We start from the raw sequence: 20,150 nt of genomic DNA on the forward strand, positions 1-20,150 counted from the left end.
AAATGTAACAATGACTGTGCCATGCAAACCACAGACAAATGAGAATTATGCCTTCATCCAAGTAACTTGAAGCATTTTCTCTCTACTTCCCACCAGCCACTCTGAGGATAGACACAAATGGCCTCAAAGAGTCAAATGCTGCCAAGAACCTGCTGATTCTGAAGAACTCGCCAGGCCTCCATAGAAGTTTGTTCACTACTGTAAGCATAATGGGAAGGGCTGCTGAGAGATTCGATTTGTTACCAATAAAGAACATCAGTTAATCTTGATTTTGGATGGATGGAAGGCACCTCTCCTCTTGAAGTTTTGGCTCCCCACACGACACAGGAGTGACCTGGGCTCCACTCCAGATAGATGGTTTCCTCGTGCAGAGCTGGTCCACAAGCCATGGGCTTCTGATGGGGACAGAAGCTCCTGCAGAAGGAACATCTGATCTCCCCTCACAGCAGAACCCTCCATGCTCCTACATACAGGCTCCCAGCCCCTAGTTTTTCCACGTAACGCCTACAGCACCAGCTGGATTTGGTCACCAAGCATTACCCAAGCCCAGTTAATGGAACAACTCTTTGAGACACAAGACCTCTTTATTTCTGACTCAAATGCAAGGACGTGCCCAGGGAAGACCAAGCATGTCAGGTAGGGAATGGCCACAGCCCCAGATCAGGAAACAACAATGATGTTGTGCTGTGATGACATGCTGTTTACAAATGGGTGTCGCTATTTCCTTTTCCACAACAAGAAATGGGGAGTGTGGGGAAGAGGACAAGGAAGAAAGTGGGAAGGGAGACGGACAGATGGAAACACCATCCTGCAGTCCTAACCCTCTCCAGGCAGTTCAGATGGCACCTGCCTGCCTCCTCCCCTACCACACTGATTCCAGCATCTCCCAGGTGCCAAGTAGTCACAGGTAGTCCCTGGAATTCCTACAATTCACAAATACCCCTGTGGAAGAAAAGCCCTAAGCAGGGGCAAGTCTTTAAAAAAAAAGAGATTAGGGAAAGGTGACAGGGAAATAACAGGCAAAGGACGACTCAATAAAAGGACACACACAGGCTACCACAGCAAAAACATAAAACTGCTGCCGGATGGCTTGAACCATGGAGAGCCAAACAAGACCCTTTGTCTACACCAGAAATAACTCAGACCAGCAGGGCATTTCCTAAGCGATAAGCTTGAGGTCCCAAGCAGGAAGGGGCTCGCTCTGCGAGGAAGTAGTGCTGGAGGGTGTCCCTAAGGGTTTTGAAGTCCCAGGCTGGACAATTTCAGTCTGAGAACTGAAGAGCAGAGAGACAGACTCGAGCAGGGTGAGGGTCTAGCAGATTCTATCTTGGAGCCGAGAAGCCGATCAATAAGCCTACAGTGGGCCTCCCTCCCCGTCTCCTCGCAGCCATCAGACACTGAGCTCACAGGCCTTGAACATCCTTTGCTACTGGTGAAGTTCTTGCAACTTCTAGACCCAATACCACAGCTTTCCAAGAAGATTCCAACCTTCTCGGTCTCCCTCAGACCCCAGCAGCTGACAGAGACGTTCTGAAGCTGGCACAAGGAGCCTCTGGAGAGCAAAGTGCTTCATGTGAAACTCGGGCTTCCAAGCAGCAGTCGCCCAGCTTGAGACCCACCTGAGAGCAACTCTGTCTCACCCATCTCCTTCTGGTCTCTCTGTGTCCCCACCCCATCTCATCAGAGCAGGGAGTGTCATCCAGCTGACGAAACAGTGCAGACCACTAGACAGATATCCACAGGGCTGTGCTATGGAAGGGAAGCCACTGTTCTGCACGGCTCCAGATCAAGCCCACAGTGTGGAAGTTACAAGGGAGATCTGGGTCAATATAAGGAAAACCACCAGAAGCAGTTCAAAAGAAGAGCCAGGGGTGTTTGCTGAGATAAATGAAACGGGGGCTGCTGGTATATGAGCCACAGTTATACATTTAGGAACAGCTGTAAAAGCATCTCTGCTCCCTCCATCCTACTTCCAACCCTCCCCTGTGGACCCCCGCTGCCCACCCCCATCATCAGGGAGATGACCAAGAGGCATCCAGGACTGCACCTTAAGGAAGTGCAGGGCATTTTGATGTGGCCTTGAAAACAAACCACTGCCTAATGTATTGGTCATGCTTAAATAAACAAATAAATCCCTTCTGCTCCTTAGAGTGAGGCATCCTCTATTGAGTTAGCCCTGGGAGAGAAATTTCAATTTGATGTTCAGGTTGTTGCATTCTTTGCTGTACCGTCTTGACACCTATAGCAAGTCTCTCCTGAGATACAGATTTTATCTTGGTTCCAGCTACTCTGAAGATGCCTATTCCTCTTTGAGGTACTGCACCCGACTCACCTCCTAGAACGTGAAATCCAGGTGAACCACAAAGGCTGTATTTTAAGTCAGACCATTCCAAACATGATATTCCGTCCAAAGTGGGAGAAAATTTATCAGACTTTTACGTAATGAAAATAAAGTTCAGTGACATTTTGATTAAAATCAACAATAATGACAAAGCCACAGCAGAGGCCACTTACTCCAATACCTATAAGGGCCTGGGGCGTCCAGGTGAGGTTAAGGGGATGAGGACAGGGCCAAGTGAGAGCTGGAACCCTGTCAGGGAAGGGCTCCGGCACTCGGCCCGTCTCGTGCTGCCACATGGGAACGCAGGCCCAACGCTGTCAGACCTTCTGACTTTTTAAAAAGGTGCTGGAAATCCAGACTTTATGTGAAATCTCCTCATTTTTACATGTTGGCATCTACTTCACATTTTTCAAACACTCAGTTCAGGCCAAATCAAACACATCTGAGGGCTGGATCTGGCCTGTGTGCCGTCAGTTTGCAAGCTCTGCATAAAAGTTCAGCTTAAACAAATTACCAGAATGTGCAAAACAGATCCTCCCCGGTCACCCCCTCCATCTATGAGAAATGAGGTGGGGGGTTGTCAGGGATGGTGACACAGGTGAGCTGAGGCTCAGGGATGAGGTAAGGCCAGTGGCATGTGTTGTCCAAATTACAAGGTGTTCTAGAACCAGAAGTTTACCTTCCTGTTTTGACAGAGTCTGAGCAAAATGGCTGTCGCGTCAGTGTGTCCTGCTTTCTTCTAACAAAATGCAAAATTTTTACTTTTGTTATGGAAATTATCTCCCTCCACTGGACAGCAGAAAGCAGAACCTCAGGGTTGGCAGAGACCTCCTATGTCACCTAGAACAAACCGCCCTCTGATGTGTAAATCCCCACTCTGACCATCTTTTCCAGGGGCCTGTCACCCAGCTTCAAACACCTCCTACACCAGGGAGATGGAGGCTTCCTGAGGCTGTCTGCCTGTCCTTTCAAGACAGCTCTAACTGTCAGAAAGGTCTTCCAGACACTAGACTTCCATAAACCCAGCCCCAAATCAGATTAGGTTTTTTGGCAGCTGCCTCCCTATGACTCACACCAAACTTAATGTCAACGAGAACCTTAAGCCTTTTTCATAAGGTCTGCTGCTAAGCACACACCTCTCCCGTCTGTGCTCGGCCGGCCAGCTGAGTTCTTAGGCAGAAGGGCAGGCTTTACACTTTCTTCCTTATTAAATTTCAGCCCACCTGCAGGTTGCGATGAGGTGGCCGTCCATTCACAGGCACAAACCTTTGTTAGTGTCCCAGATTCTTTTTAAGAGGACCATGACCCCACCTCTGCCCCACGGATTGTTGAAGCTGAGGGCTCTGCACTTAATCGGTAACACAGAAGGCAGTGGGGGCATTTGCCAGAAAATACGACCTACTGCCTACCTTCTCCAAAGCCTGGTTGCTAGAAACATTTATGGAGGATTGAATGAAAGTTGGTCCACTCCTCTGCACTGAAAAACCCAAATGTCCCCAGGATCCAAACAGGTAACAAAAATGAGTGAAGTGGACTAGCTGGGACCTGGAACAAAGTGGAGCCTGTGCCTTAGTTGGAAGGGGCAGCCAACTTTTGCCTCTGTTGGAGAATGAGGGCCCCGTGTTTCTAGACCTTCCCATTTCATAAGAAATGCCAGAAATCTAGATTTTTATGTAAACTCTCCTGATGTTTTAAAAAACTTTCTTAGTTAATTAATTCACTTGCATAAATGTTCCAAAGTCCACACAAAACACACCAGCGGTTCCTGCAAGCTGCTGGTTCTGCTGTAAATGTTCTAAATTCCACTCTTTGAACAGATCAAGGCCTCCAAATCTGGGCAAGCACAACAGCAGAGTGTGGCCCACATTCCAGCAAGGTACCCATTTTAAGGAGGCAGACGCTGAGGCAGAGAGTGGTGAGACAACTTGCCCAAGGACAAGCAGTTGTAAGTGATGAAGCTGAAATTCCATCCCGGGTCTGTCTGACTTCAGAGTTCACTGCAGAGTTCCTGGACCACACTGTCTGAGCAGAACTGCTCTTAGTGAAGTGTGCTTTGGTGTGCAACCTCTCAACTTACATTGAGGGATTTTTAACTACTGAAAATGTGTTGTGGTGACTACTACAGGGGTGATTAAGGCCACCATCCACCACATTACTGGGTCCTTAACAGCCTCCAGCAGCTGAAGGGCCCACCAGCCCACGCTCCACCAGCTCCCCTCAGGAATGGGTCAGAGGCAAGCACCACAGCACTTCTTCTTGGAGGAGAGCATCTTGCCCTTGACTCCAGGCTTGAACTCATCCATGAGGAGAAGTGAAGAAGGATTTATTCAAAATAATGACAGAGAGTCTCTATTATGAAATTTGAAAGGATGGTGGCAAGTCAGAGGCATTTCTACATCACAGATGTTGAATCATCTGTTAACACCGTCACATGATTCTCACTGTACAATCCTAACTAATGAGCTTAATTTGAGAGAGAGGATAGACTATAACTTCTTAGCCTTATTAAGAGGTGGCAAACCCAACTGCCCACAGAAACCAAGGAGCTTAGGGACACGAAGGAAGCAGTGGGTGTAAGATAAGAGGGTGTGGGGACCCAAGAGCTCCTGGCCCAGAAAGTAGAAGAGACTTAAGTGTGCATCTAAGACAGGCAGCTGCTACTCAGCTCCTGCTGATTGGTTGCCATGAGGGAACGGCGGGTATCAGTGCACCAGATCATCTGGCTTGTCTTCTAACAGTCAGAAATAGAGATTTTTCTATGAAGTTGCCCCATTTTTGTGTGCATCTCAATAAAATACATCACTGGCTTGCAGACCACCTCTTGCTTGGTGATCAGTGCTGGTCTGGAAGAAAATAAGTTGAATTTTTAAACTTAGTCTTGAGCTGCTTTAAACATCTGGAGAAAGAAAACGACATCAAAGAGGCATTCTTGAACCTTTGCGGGCTAAATACCCAGCTCCTGGCTGCATGGCAGGCACACTGTGGAGCAGTGCTGAGGATGCAGCCTGGGCTTCGCTAATTCTCCATCCATTTCTTCCACAGAGGGAGGTAGCCACACCCTGAGTTGATTATGAGCTTGCTCCTGGGGGTGTCAGAAGAAAGGTTAACAAAGACAGGGAGGGAGGGGGATTTTGACCTCCAGTGAGCTGAAGGCCAACTCTTTTCATTTCTCCCAAGTCAAGATCACAAAGAAGGGCATGGAAATGCATCCACGGGAAGGAAATGGTATTACGGACTGGCCAGGTTCTCGGCACCTTTGCGGACCAAAACTCCCAGACGTTATACTGCCAAGAAGATCGAAGGTCAAGTCTGGGCGGGGTCCAGGCTTCTGACTCTCTCTTTTCCCTTGTGGCTGGTTAGGCCTGGTGGCATCTCAGAGAAAAGTCAGGGCAGTTTTCCAGGCTAGTCCCTCTAGAGAAGGCGCAGAGGTTCAAGCTGCAGACCAGCTTCGGTTACTCGGGAGCAACAGAGCCACGCTTCCAGTATGGGCTTAGAGGGGAGCCCTGCAGGCCCAACCCACCTGGGCCAAGGGAGTTCACGTGGAGAACAGACTGCTGCATTAGGTGTTGAACTGCAGCTTCGAGACAGGTGTCCATTTCCCAGTCAGTGGCCTCTATCATCTATTTCCCTCTGGAACCTCGTGGGGAGGGGCCAAGAGCCTCCTGGACAAGGGACAAGGCTGGGAGCAGGGACCAAGGTCTGGTATCCTAACCAAAAGCCAATTTGTTACCACCTCATTCATGTTTCTATCTATTCAAAGGAGAAATTCCTTTCTGGGCTCAATATTCAAAAAAGTTACCTTGTCTTGAAGAGCTGGTGGTATTCTCTTGAAGATACTATTAAACTCACATTTTCAGAGTCAGTACCTCATCCCATTCTCTTAAGATCTCTCTGCTTCCTGGTTCTGTCCACCACAGGATGTGATGTGTCTCTTAATGATAACCACTGCTTATGGAACATCAACTATGTGTCTGTTCCGGCGTGAATGCTTTACAGAAACGCCCGAGGTAGGTACTATTGTTCCCATTTTACAGTGGTACAGCGAGCTGAGCCCCAGAGAGGTTAAACAATTTGTCCGCAACTCATAAGTGGCACAGCTGGAATCTGAGCCCAGGTCTACGGGACTCCCAGGCTGCCGTATTACTCTTATAGTTGTGATTCTTAGCCGCAGTAGCCAACGCTGAGTCCTTGCTATGTGCCAGGCACCGTGTGAGGGCTTTACACACATTATCTCATTTAACTCCATAGATACCTCTTTGGGAAAGGAATATTATCTTCACTTTACAGATGGGGAAACGGAGGCCCAAAGACACACAGCGGGAAGGTAGCTGTAACCCTTGGGCAGTCTGATACCAACAACCATGTCCTGATCACTAAGCCTGCCTTCCTTGGGTTTCCCGACATTCTCAAACTGGATAGGCGTGCTCATGCATTCATCCAAAAATCAACAAGTATTAAAACACTGCGAGGCAGAACCTTTTGGCAGGCCACCAGAGACTTCACCTAGGCTGACAAAGGTCCGTGCAACAACCAGTGCTTGTTCAGACAATTATGAACCCACTTAATGGTGCTCCCCAGCCGTCCTGTGCTTAGGGAACTGGTACGGGAAAGGCAGAAGAAGTGCGGCTTTGTGGCAGCCCTGGAAAAGGGTCCAGGTTACCAAAGCTGAGACTGGTCCCCTCCTTCATAACTGCAGGTGTGCATCAGGGCTCCATTTCTAGACTTGGCCTCAGTCCTCCCCTCAGCCCATTTGGATGATAATTATCTGGGTCTTAGGGATACTGGAGCCCCCAACATCGGGCCTCAGATAACCCTTCCAGTTTCGTCAAGCAACTTACTTTCCAGGGGAAATAACGGACTTTGTGGCTCACCAGCTGAGGCCCGGGGTAGAGGCCAAAGAGGCCTTTGTCTGAGGAGCCCGCAGAGGTTCTACCCCTGGGCTCTGACAGACAGCAAAGGAAGCAGTGACCCGGGAGGCATTCTCATTTCTTGGGGGACATCTCTTCAGAGGCATCGGGATTTGCCCTCTGACAATCTTTTTTCATTCATCTTGCCCTCCTTGGACACAGCCATCCTGCACTTGACAGTAATGAGGATGGAGAGATGTGACCATCTCTTTAGAAACTGGGCAGTTAAATTTTCCCTAATGAAGTTCCTTACCTTCTCCGAGCAGTATCATTTCTGTTGGATTTGGATGAATTTTTTTTTAATTCCTTCAAATAGAAATAGAAGACAGTGCTTCCTGGAAGAGCATCTTGATATTTTCATAAGCCTAAACCTAATTGTGCATGTATTTTTCTAACCTTGATAGCTGTTCCAGAACTTGCTTTGAATGCCTCCTGTGTGGCAGGCACCAGGCAGAAGAATTTGGGGAATGAATAAAACAAGGCCCCTGTACTCAGTGAGCTCACAGGGAGACTGACACATAAACACCCCATGGCAACAGCAGCAGGTCCAGGGGAGGAGATGGGCAAAAATAGAAATAATTAACATTTCTGCAGCACTCTAGAGTTACCACCTCATTTGATTCTCACAGCAACTAGCCTTTAAGGTATGGAACACCCTCATTTTATGGATGAGGAAGCAAGGACGCAGAATGGAGATATGCCTTGCTCAAAAGACAGATCAGAGATGGCAAATCAGGTCAATGCCTCTAAATCCCAAATTCTGGACACAACACCACAATGGCCTCTGATTTAAACCCAATAAATTAAACGGTTGCACAGGACTATTCCACTATATTCATCTCTTAGAATTTTGAAAGAGCGGAGAAAAACATCCTCACTATATGGGGGAATAATCCAGGAAAATAATACATTTCATTTCAGCAATCATTCTTACAATATATAATGAACACCACAAGAAGTTTAGTATAACTTAAATATCTCTTGCAGGTGTATTTCTTTCTTTCTTTCTTCTTTTTTCTTTTATAAGTTGATGTCGGAGCATCCTCCATAGTGAGGAAATTTGTCATATTTCTTATTGTCAACTTGGTGTACTTGTTAATTAGAAAACCAATCATGCTCACTATTTTCAAAGTCAATCAATATTGAACAATGTAAAGGAAAAAGGTCTCCTTTCTGCTGTTCTCTGTCACTACCATCCTGTCCCCATCCCTGACCTCCACCCCATTCCTAGTCCCCAAGAGTAAACATCATTACCAATCAGTAAGAACTATCAAACTCTTTTTTACACACACCCAAATACACAAAGACACACATTTTTACAAAAACAAAAAACCCCGCAGGATTGTAATACACACATACACACACAAACACACACACACACACAGGGGTTCAGGTTTGGGGTTTTTTTCCTCATTCATCAGTAATCTACGTGACTACTAAATATCCTTTGACTTTCAAAAGAGGATACAGCAAACTTAAGGTTACCAGGAGGGGAAGGGGGCAGGGAGGGAGAAATTGGGAGTTTGGGACTGGCAGATACAAACTACTATGTACAGAATAGATAAATGACAAGGTCCTACTGTATATGTACAGCACAGGAACTCTATTTAATGGTGTATAGTAACCTGTAATGAAAAAGCATATGTATATACATGTGTATAACTGAATCATTATGCTGTGCACTAGAAACTAATACAACATTGTAAATCAACTATACTTCAATTTAAGAAATGGGGGGGGGGTGGCGAGGGGAGGGACACATAGACAGTAATGCTGCTGAGTTTACTACAGTCCAGGTCCAAGTATTTCAAGTTTATGAAACCTGGGGCACTTGTAAAATGCAGGTTCAAAGGTCCCACCCCCAGAGATTCTGAAGCAGGTGGCCCAGGAGTCACATTGGGGAAAACACTGAAATAGGCAAAGAGAGCACCATGCCTGTCTAAGACTCACTAGAACCTTCCTTTCTCAGCTGCCCATGCTGGTAACACCGCCTCTACTGACGGCTTTCCAGCACTGCCCCATTTTCCTCTCCTCTCTAATCTGCACTCACGGAGGGCGTCACCTTAGGCTCAGGATCACTGGACTCAATGCTGGTGACCTTCTTATTGGTTTAGCTAACATTTCCACTGTTCAGTGACCGCTCCTGCGTGCCAAGAAGTGTGCTGGAAAATCTGATGTGTGTTATTTCAACTAGTTCATGCGCACACACACACATACACACACACACACACACGAGTAAGGTACTGCCATCCCCATTTTTCAAATAAGGTAACTGGTGAGGAATTATCCCTAGCTTTCTTATCTTTCTTGGATTAAAAACAACAACAACAAAGGACTTACTATTCAGCTGGTAAGCCATAAGCAAGGCTCAAACCCAGCTCTGTGCAATTTAGTCCACAGCACAGTCCCCCATCACAGCTGCCTCCCTCCACAATCCATATTCTTGTCTCACCTTCCTTCTGTGACTTTAATATAACTCTATCCAACCAAGATGGATTTCAACCCTCTTCAGTTGATCCCTGGCTTTAATTTCACCTTAAATCACTTATCTTACGATTATATTTACCAACTGGGAATAACTATTATAAAATTCCTTTTCTGGAACCATTTTTATCTTTTACACAAAGAGTTGTGTGTTTCTCTTAGAAGCAGCACTCTTCCTGGCCCCTTAAATATTTTCATGGCTTCTGACCCTTCTCTAAATGGAAAGATGGTTCTCTCCAGATCTTAAATAACTCAGGAAATAACAGGGGTGAGATAAGCTTGGCCAATATGATTAAGCTTTACAGATCAGTAGCAGAAATCACAACATTTTCAGCCATTTGGATCCACTTGCTATAGGTAACCCCAAGAACTCCAAACCACCCTTTCATTAATACTCAACTGTTTGGTAATTATGAGTTAAAATTTGTCTTCCTCACAGAATAATAAAATCTATGAGGGCAAGGAACATAGTAGGAACTCAATAAATACTTGCCAAACTAAATCAAAGTGAACTGGCCCACCAGATACTCAACATTTCTTTCCCACTATTCCCAACAGCCTAACAATTCTGTGTCTCTGGCAGGGAGCAGTAGGGCCTCCACCATTTTTGGTGTAGAGTTTCCATGGCAACATTACGCCAAGTATGAGACCTAGCAAGACAGAGATACTCAGGATAAGGCCTGAAGCAGAAGGATCAGGCCAAAACTAAAGCCCTAGATTAGCTGAGGGACAAATACACTCGAAAGACCACAACCAGGCAAAAGGTCAAGAGTCTAAATGACTGGGGTCGGAGATCAAGGAGTAATCAGTTACCAGTGTCAGAAGTGAGAGAGCAGCTCTGGTTCTGCCTTAGTTTCCCTGAGATGATCTATCTTCAGGAGATTCAAAATGGACTGTCTGGAGAGGCCACTGATCACCATAAAGATGCTGTGAAGTAAAAAGTAACATGCTGGCCAACTCTGCTTGGAAACGTCCTGCTGGGACAACGGTTGGGGAGCAGCCATGTTGCTCGGCCAGTTTGCACTCTTCACTACAAATGAAATCAGAGAAGAGACACCCATGCTTTCGTGTCCCTGAGGGATCCTGAGGGGCTTCACTGGTAAGGGTCCTCTCATGGCATCTCTCTCTGGTTCCCCGTAAGGCACTCTTTAAGCTACGGTAGGTCCCTCCACGGAGCTTCTCCACTCACCAAACTCCAATCTCTACCCACCTACAGGAATCTTTTCTTTTTGACAAAGAGTTGGACAACTTGCTGATCTACAGTAAAATGTATTCTGAAAATACGCTCACTGGCCATCAGAAGCAAGGGGATGGCAGGTTACCACTGCTGGGAGCAGACCAGCAATTAAGAGTCCCAAAAGTATCACCGATGACCAGGGACACGGGCAGAGGAACAATGAGGAAAGGTACCAACATATTCTTTGCCTTTGACAAGACTCTCCTTTTAATACTTCATGCCAAAGGCAGGAATGGCTGCCTGGGTACCAATAGGGAAGTGAGACTCTGAGGGACCAGGAAGGGGACATTTGTTAGCTGAAAGTAGCTGGCACAGATGTGGAGACAGGGGAAGTTCTTGCTGAGTGTTATACAAATCTGATGGGACAGAAGTGGCCTCCAACAGACTAATTCCTAGTCCTCATGGACCATCAAAAACATGAGGGAGGTCACGCTTCTTGATGGATATTCTTACTTGGAAAAGTCTGTTTATTTTTAGGCCATACTCTTATTTCAAGCCCTAGGCCTATAGGCCTATGAAGATTTGCCTATCTGCTTTATTTTCATAACTTTTCATTAAAGATCTATGATCCCATTTTTGTGATATATAGATATAAAACAGATCTGATAGAGATATGAAGTTTGACAGGTAATATATTGAATGTTTACAGTGATTATCTCAGGTAGTGGCTTCTAGATTCTTTTTTCCCTATATTTTCAAAACTTTCAAAATAATGTGCATGTATTATATCCAACCAGAAAAAAAATGTTATCAAAAAAATAAGACCCTCATCCACTATCTCCAAGGTAAAAGGGTCACAGGAGCCACTAGTTAGAAAGGAACTTCATACTCCACTCACTGCTAGACTTATCTCCCACCCCAGCTACTTTGGATTTCAGCCGCATCAAACTTCTCACCACTTCCCAAGTAGCCAGGCCCTCTCATGAACCCCATGCCTTTGCACATGCTGTTCTGTCTTCATGAAATGCCTTTCACCACTTGGAGAGCTTCTACCCATCCTTTAAAACCCTACTCAAAAGTCCTTTCTTCTAGAATAACTTCTCCAGGCTCTCCCCAGTAAAGCTGTTACTTTCACTCAGAGTTTCCAAAGTGCCTCAGTACTTACTATACTGGATTATAATCAGTTAATCTATTTTTGTAACTATCTTTCCTAGAAAGCTGTGAGTCCATCAAAGTCAGGGACAGGCATCATATTCCTCACATTTTTGTGTCCCTATATCAACCACATACTAGGAACTCAATTAACAGAAAATAGGAAATTCCCTGTAGCATCCTTGGAAGTGTCCACCTGGTCTCTCTATCCCGTTCCCCTCTAAGCCATTGGGTGGATGCCTCTGCATAGATACAATTGATTCTTCCTTTGATTCTTCATCTTCTTGAATTATCTCTCAGTCAGGGCTTGGGGAAGCCTGGATCTGCTTTATTATGTGCCTCTAAACTGAAATTCCCAGTATAATCCCATGCACCCTGAAACAGAGCAGATACATGTGCTTATGTATAAAGTCCATCACAAGGGCATCAACATTCACCACTCACCCAATCTTACAGTTACTTATTACACACCAAATGCTGTTCTAGGTACTAACAGAACATAAATGAACAAAAGGTCTTGTTCTTATAGACTTTCATTTCTGGTCAAAAGAAACAAATAAAAAAGAAGGGACAGTATCATACAGCTATAAGTGCTCTCCTGAGACTTCAAGTCAGCGGATTGAATAGGTGCTCCCAAGCTACTTAAGACTGGGTGGTGAGGAAGTGACATGCAAGCCAAGAGTTGAATACCTAGAAGGAGCCAGCCATGTGACAATCCAGGGGAAGAAGATTCCAGAAAGAAGGAAAAACTAAGTGTGAAGTCCCAAATAAGGTACCAGGTTGGAACCAAGGGAGTGGAGAGGTGCGGGAGCCCAAGACGGGCAGACCACAGCTTTGTAAGCCCAGCTGGGAGGCTGGACTTGATTCTTGAGCTGTGAGATGCTACTGGAAGGTTTGAAACTAGGAAGTGACATGGCTAGATTTAAACTATGTAAGGACTGCTGCAGGCTGCAGTAGGGGGAGCAGACTGTGGGGACAAGAGAAGAAGCAGGGAGACCAGTTAGGACAGTGACTTTAACTGGGGCCTATTCCCCCCGCCTCAGGGGGGCAACAGGGGCAGTGTCTGCAGACATTTTTTGTTGTCACAACTTGGAAGAGGGAGGGTGCTACTGGCATCTAGCGGGTAGAGGTCAGGGATGCTGCTCAACATCCCACATTGCACAGGACAGCCCCCTCCCCAACAAATAGTGATGCAGCCCCAAGTGTCAGTAGTGCGGAGGCTGAGAGGCTGTAAGTTAGGAGGATGCTGCCTTGGTCCCAGCAAGAGGTGATGGTGGCCTGGGCCAAGATGGTGCAGATGGAGAAGAATGGAAATTTACTGCATTTAATATTTGGAAATACTGAAGTTTTTTCTCCCATATATCCTTAGACCTCCTAGACCTTATTCAGGCAGGGAGAGAGGGCATTGTGCTCAGTGCCTCAGGGGTAATACAGAGAAAGACTGAATTCTTGGCTTTTGACTTTAAAAAACTCAGCCTTCAGGGAGAAATGAAAGAATGTGGGTTATGCAGAAATTGACGCAACATTGTAAACTGACTATACTTCAACTAAAAATAAATAAACAAAAACTGAAAAAAAAAGAGTTTAAAAAATATATATCCTGATAAGTTTTTATTAAAACATTAAAAAGCACAAATAAGACAGATTTGCTCCTTTAAGAAAAAAGCAAAAATGCTAGATTGTGGTACTCACTTTAAAAAATTCACTTTAAAAAATCCTTTCACTTCCAAAAAAATGGACACTATCAAAGAAACTATGTACCATTTCACTCAATACCTGCTCTGCAGCTTCACCTATAACTTCATGGATGTGGATACTTTGTTCCTCTAATTTTAATGTACTACTTGATGCCCAAAAGGTTTTCTTCCATTATGGTCAGCCTTGTTAGGGCCAAAAAATTACTCATTCATAAATAAAATACTACGAGAACAGGAAAAAGTGGACCCTAACTTTGAGAGAATGTCTAAGGACAAAGAGCCAGGGTGCCACCTCTCCTAACCCCCGCATCCCTCCCATTCCCCACACACAGATAAAGATTCTGGGAGTCAGCAAAGCAAGGTGTGTGTAGACATGACAAATCTGTAAGAAAATAATCTGCATCCTGCCTCACCTCTGACAAGCCCGAGGAGAGAGGGCGATGAGGGAACATCCATACAGATTTGCAGACTCTGAGAACGGAGGAGCTGCGCCACTTCCCAGGCAGTGCTCTCAGGAGACCCTGAAGGGGAAGTGAGTGCTGGGCATGGCAAGACAGGCCTGAGACTACTGTCCAGAGTCTCCCTCCACCCAGCATGGTGTGTGAGCCCCAGGATGGCCCCTGGTACCTGCAAATCTCACAGAAGGAGCTGAAGAGGGGAAAGTGCAAAGCGGCCTCAGGTTTGGAACAAAGAAGGCTCACTGGCAGGATCGACCACTGAAGACCCAACAGAAAGGAAGGTATCCCAGTAGTTGCCAAAGCAGGCTGATGATAAACCACAACAGATGTCCCTTGGCACTGCCCTAGTCCCCCTGGACCTCGGGAAACAACACAGGAGGAAAGGGGAGGAAAACCCCAAATTCACTTGGATTTATTTCTGCCACCCCTAGTAGAAAAGAGATGTGAAACGTAAATCAAGTTACCAAAAAGTCAAGAAAAACATATTTTTATTGCACCTGGATTTGTGGCTGAGATCTGTTCACTCTGAGGCACCACAGGCCGCGGGCTTCTGTGGGTTCATCTGCACCATTATCACCTGAGATCGACTGTACAATCTCAGGGACAGCGGCCAGGTCCACTCAGGGCCCTGTGCACGCTACCTGCAGCTGAGTGCACCCCCAAACTGTCACATGCAAATGGGCACGTGCCACACACATTGATCAGAGGAAAGCTATGGCAAATCACCATTTGAATCAATGGTTGAGTGCTCAGTAATTGGAAATGTCAAAACCCACATTTTCTAAGTGACCTCAGAACACCACACTGATGTCACTTAGATAAGCTGGACATACATTTGTTTTATCTCTTCCCCTCTTCAAATGGTTCTTTTAGAAAAGTATAAGAATTAGGGAACTGTACAAAAGGCAAAAAGAGAAAGAATCTGAATAATCCACAAATTGCGTAGCCTGACACTGTCCAAAATGTCATCTCAGGAACAGTCTTGTGGGATTGCCCATGAAAAAGGTTTACAAGACTGAATAAGTTGGAGGGAATTTTGTGGCCCCCAAATTCAAGGTTCCCATAAGTCCTGTGGGAAACAAACCAATTTAATTCATTTTCTACTAGAACTTCCAAAATCTATTTGACCACAGAACAATTTTTTCCACCCAACACCCCTTTACATCCAATTTAATGGAATACACCTCAGGGAACACCACTCCAAATACAAATTGGCCTAATGATTAAACAAATGAAGAGAACAGAGCCAAACCCCCACTGTTAGCCAGCCAAGATATTTTATAAACACCAACAAGCCATCAGGAACAAATCACTTACAAGTGAAACCAAGCCCAGGATACAGCTTGCTGGGGCCTTTATTAGGCCAGGGGTTCTGAACTGAAACTCAGCACCTTTCAGAAGTCAACCCCTGTCCCCTTCCTGGCAGCTACCAGGACAGGACCCAGTTTCTGAACCAGCCTAACCTCATCTCGTCCTGACTTCTCCCATTCTTACCCTGTTAGATCCTCACCTCATCCTGTTTTCCAAGGTACCATTTAGCTCTGTCTCCCAGGCAACCATCACCATCCAGGCTTGACCCACTCACCAGAGCAATTCAACTCCATACGGTTACTAATCACTCACTAGATGCCTGGCACAAGGCTACAGCAATAAGCCGAGAAGACAGAGCTTTCGCCTTCATGGAAATATGGTCTGGAAGTACCTGCAAGCCAGATCCCTTCTCTGCACATCAGTTTCCACAGCTGGAGAGGAAAAAGAGTGGGAGAGTTGGACCAGAAGACATCTAAGAGTTTTGGTTCTGTATCTCCAGGTTGGTGGAGCCTCCATCAAACTTCCAGTGGGTACCTTCCCCAAGATGACTCCCTAGGGTGGGAGTGAGGGATCTGACACAGCTAGGTGGCATCAAGGGAAGATCGGAGAGGTGGGATTAGAAGGAGCACAGAAGTGTTAGGAACGGCAGGAAGTCAAAGTCTAAGACCCACCCCGGACTGGCCACTCAGTGAAGGAATCCCTGGGTTTCAGAGCCAAGTTGCCCTGGCATGCATCTAGCCTCTCTGTGCACAACCAGAAGGCAGAAAGCCTCCACTTTAACCCTGAGCTCTGCCACTGTTCGCTGAGCCATCTGATACAACTTACCTTATTTCTCTGAACTTCAGATTTGAATCTATAAAATGGGAATAATAATGACTATCTCACAGAGTTCGGGGGATCACAAAATGAGATATCATATATACGACAGAGACCTAGACAGAAATAAAAATTAATTACCTCCCATTGCTAAACAAAGCTGTATAACCTGAAGCATGGCTTATAACAGTTACTGAATGAGTGAGTGAGTGAGAAAGTGAGTGAGTGAGTGACTGAATGAGTGAGTAAGTGAATGAGTGAATGAAAACCTGAAGCATGGCTTTAACAGTTACTGAATGAGTGAGTAAGTGAGTGAGTGAATGAACAAATAATAGAGGTTTCTGGAAAGGAAATGTCATCTCTAACATATAAACTCTGGTGGTGAGATCTCTGGAAACAGCCAATAAAAAATCCCAGATCCACTGATTTCTCAGACTGGGAGGTGCCTGGTGTGCAATGCTCCCCAGCCACATCCCACCATGACTGTGACAAACATCACCTCATCAAACACCACCTTGGCTTTCAACACATCAGCCTTCACCCAATCTCCACAAATAAACATCTCCCCTATCAGAGAGAAACAAGGAAATTCACCAAACCATGAGGAATATTTCCTTACCCAATAAAACCCCTACATTCAATGGAACAGAAAGTATGATGTTGTTATAGGTTGAATGTTCATATCCCCCTGAGATTCATATGTTGAAGCCCTAACCTCCAATGTGATGGGGTCTGGAGGTGAGTGGGGCCTCTGTGCGGTGACTGGGTTTAGATGAGATTCTGAGTGGCGCCCATGATGGGATTAGTCCCCTCCTAACAAGAGGAGGAGAGAGAGCTCTCTCTCTCCACACACAGAGGAAAGACTGTGTGAGCACAGCAAGAAGGCAACTGTCTACCATCCAGGAAGTAGGCTCTCACTAGGAACCAAGTCTGCTGGCACCTTGATCTTGGACTTCTCAGCCTCCTGAACTGTGAAAAATAAATGTCTCCTGTTTAAGCCACCCAGCCATCCATGGTATTTTGTTATAGAAGCCCAAGCTAAGACAACTGTCAAGGAAAATGTAACTCGAGCTTAGTAACTTAGCAGCCATTCCCTCAAACTGGTTGTATTCCAAGCATACTGGGGAACCAAAAATGACCACAAGCATTTGTGCCCTCAAGAGTTCATGGCCAAAGGATGAAACACAAAATTGTAATGAAGAATAGAATAATAAGGCTCAGAATAGAGGGGCAGATGTGAGGGAACCACTAGTTCTGCCTAGAAGAGTTATTAGGAGGGTGTCATGGAAGAAGGGATCATTTGAGCAGGCATTGACAGATGGTCAGGAGTTGGCCAGACGGAAAAGAGGGGAGGAGGAGAACAAAGGCATGAATGAGGAAGTACTTGGAGGTGAGAAGGGGTATGAAGAATGCAGGGATGAGGAACTGGTCTAGCGTGGTTATGAGAGTGCAGGCCTATTACAGAGAAAACAACTGAAGGTGGAACAGTTAAGTCAGCTGCCGGCCCATCACCAAGACTCTTTACGGACTTCAATTTGTAGGCCAGAACTGCAGGCTGGTGGGCACGGGCTGAAACTCTGCTATGGACAGGCGTGTTCAGGTAGCACAGGGTTTCTTAAAAACCTTAGAAATCAGGAGATTTTTATCATAGCCTTGGATTTGGCAAAAGATTCTTAGATATGACACCAAAAGTATGAGAAAAAAAGAAAAAAATAGATAATCAGAGATTTATAAAAAGTAAAAACTCTCGTGCTTCAAAGGATTCCCTTCGGAAAAAAAAGAAAGGGAAAAGATAACCCCCAGAGGGGATAAAATATTTGCAAATCATGTATCTGATAAAGAACTTGTATCCAGAATGTGGAGAAGAACTCTTACAGCTCAATCATGAAAAAGGTGATCCAATTTTTAAAATATTTTTAAGTTAAAATTTTAAATATTTAAAATAAAAATCAGGAGATTTTGTTTTAAAATCCAGCTGCCCTGGAAACACTGAAAGAACTGACCACTCCGGGCTCACAACCCTTCATGGCAGTGATAGGCTAGAGCTGAGCTGTGGCCACCTCTTCTAAGTGAGCTCCCCAGTCCCCATTACTCCACAGTGTTCCCCAACTCAGCCTACTTTCCTCACTGAAGCCTACTGAAGGTGGGGAGGGCTCCTAAGGTCATCATCCAATCACTCTATGGCATAATCTCTTTAAGATTAAATTTATTCTGGTGCTGAGCTGGAAGTTTTTTGTGTTCTGTTTTTTTTAGTATCTTTTTCTTCACTGATTTTATCAACATATTCCAAGCAAACTCTTAGAAAGCCAAGAATATATCATATATTTTGCATTTCTCACAGCACCTAACTCAAGACTAAGAGCAAAGTTGATACTCAATGTTTATTGAATGAATGCATATATGAATGAGTAAATAAATGCTTCTCTGTGATCTTCTTCAATATCTACTCTTCTTGCCCCAAATTCTAGACTTACGCCATTAAGAGGATGGCCTAAAATGAATATGGATGCGTTAAAAAAAAGCCAAAAAACACTGAAGTCAATCACTGCATTTCCATTTTCATTTTCTGTTAGAGTGAACTGGCAATGGGAACTCCGAATAAATGCAGAACAGACCCTTATGTCTGACAGCAGGATGAATTAGAGCCCAAGATACCGGAGAATACCCGCAAGTAAGATTGCCAAACACTATCAGTGATCTTTGAGGGAACTGGGAAAAACAGGATAGGTGTCAAAGAGCTGGAGATGGGCAAATGTTCTGATTTTCAAAAGGAGTAAGAAGTTATAGCTCACCAGCTCCAGACTAGAGAATATAATGTCACTCTTGAACAGATTCATAAAGGGACACTTGCGAGCACCTGGGAGAGGAAGCAGTGTCCACCTGGAGCCAGCACAGGGCCACCAAGAACAAGTCACATTAAATTCATTTCATTTTCTTCTCTCTGGCAAGGTTCCTAGCCTACTGGTTGGAGAAATATAACAGATATATATGGTGCAATGAGGGGGTGGGCAGTGAAAAAGGCTAATTCAACCCTTGGGCTATATTAATAGAAGCATTACGTACACCATAAAGGAAGTGATAGTTGTTTCCTTTCTCTGACCACATCTAGAGAATCTTTTAGAACTCAGTACCACTCTTGAAGAAGACTTTTGACTGTACTGTATTTTGGAGGTCCATTTGGCAGTCTCTTGAAAAGCATAAAGCTCGGTTCCAGATTACTGACATCTGTTGAAAAAACTGAAAGATCCGGCTAGGCCTACATTCTAAATGGTAACAACTGGCTGAACCCAAGTGGTGACTGCCCATTTGGACAGGACACGCGCTCTCGGGCCTCCCATCATCACCACGCCCTCTTATACTGCCCTGGCTGAGGTGGTAGGCCAGCTGCCACAAATCATCTTACTGAGCCGGCTTCACTCATTGATTCTATTTGCCAAGAATTCAAAGACACTGGAGTTTGCAACCCAGGATGCAGTAGCTCCAAAGGAGGGTGAAGATGATAAGCAGCAGCGAACCATCTTATATGAACAAATGAGAAATAAGCATAGTCCAGGGATATGATCAGAATCTCCAAACACCCAATGGGCAGTCATGGGGAAGAAGCACCTGTCTTGTTCTATGAAGTCCCAAGTTATAGAACCAAAACATGGATGAGAGACATACTCAATGCAACATAAAAACTGCTTACAACAGCCAGAGCGATCCAAAACCAGAATGTGTGGGCTTGGGAAGTGGTGAGTTCCCCATCACTGGAAATGTGCAGACTATGGTATACTACTGGGTTGCAGGTAAATAATCAGAAGGATT

General features: G+C 45.2%; 1 protein-coding gene and 1 long non-coding RNA gene across 7 annotated transcripts in view; both read right to left on the bottom strand.

Moving 5' to 3' along the window:
- LOC140686815 (uncharacterized) overlaps window positions 1–7,688 on the bottom strand; it is a 41,395-nt gene extending 33,707 nt beyond the window's left edge. The window contains exon 1 of the long non-coding RNA XR_012060777.1: window positions 7,502–7,688. This is a non-coding gene — a long non-coding RNA (uncharacterized lncRNA). The remainder of the gene's footprint in view (window positions 1–7,501) is intronic.
- SRGAP3 (SLIT-ROBO Rho GTPase activating protein 3) overlaps window positions 1–20,150 on the bottom strand; it is a 286,557-nt gene that overhangs the window by 196,545 nt on the left and 69,862 nt on the right. The window lies entirely within an intron of this gene.

Source organism: Vicugna pacos, chromosome 17 (genome assembly GCF_048564905.1).
Source record: "Vicugna pacos chromosome 17, VicPac4, whole genome shotgun sequence".
NCBI lineage: Eukaryota > Metazoa > Chordata > Mammalia > Artiodactyla > Camelidae > Vicugna > Vicugna pacos.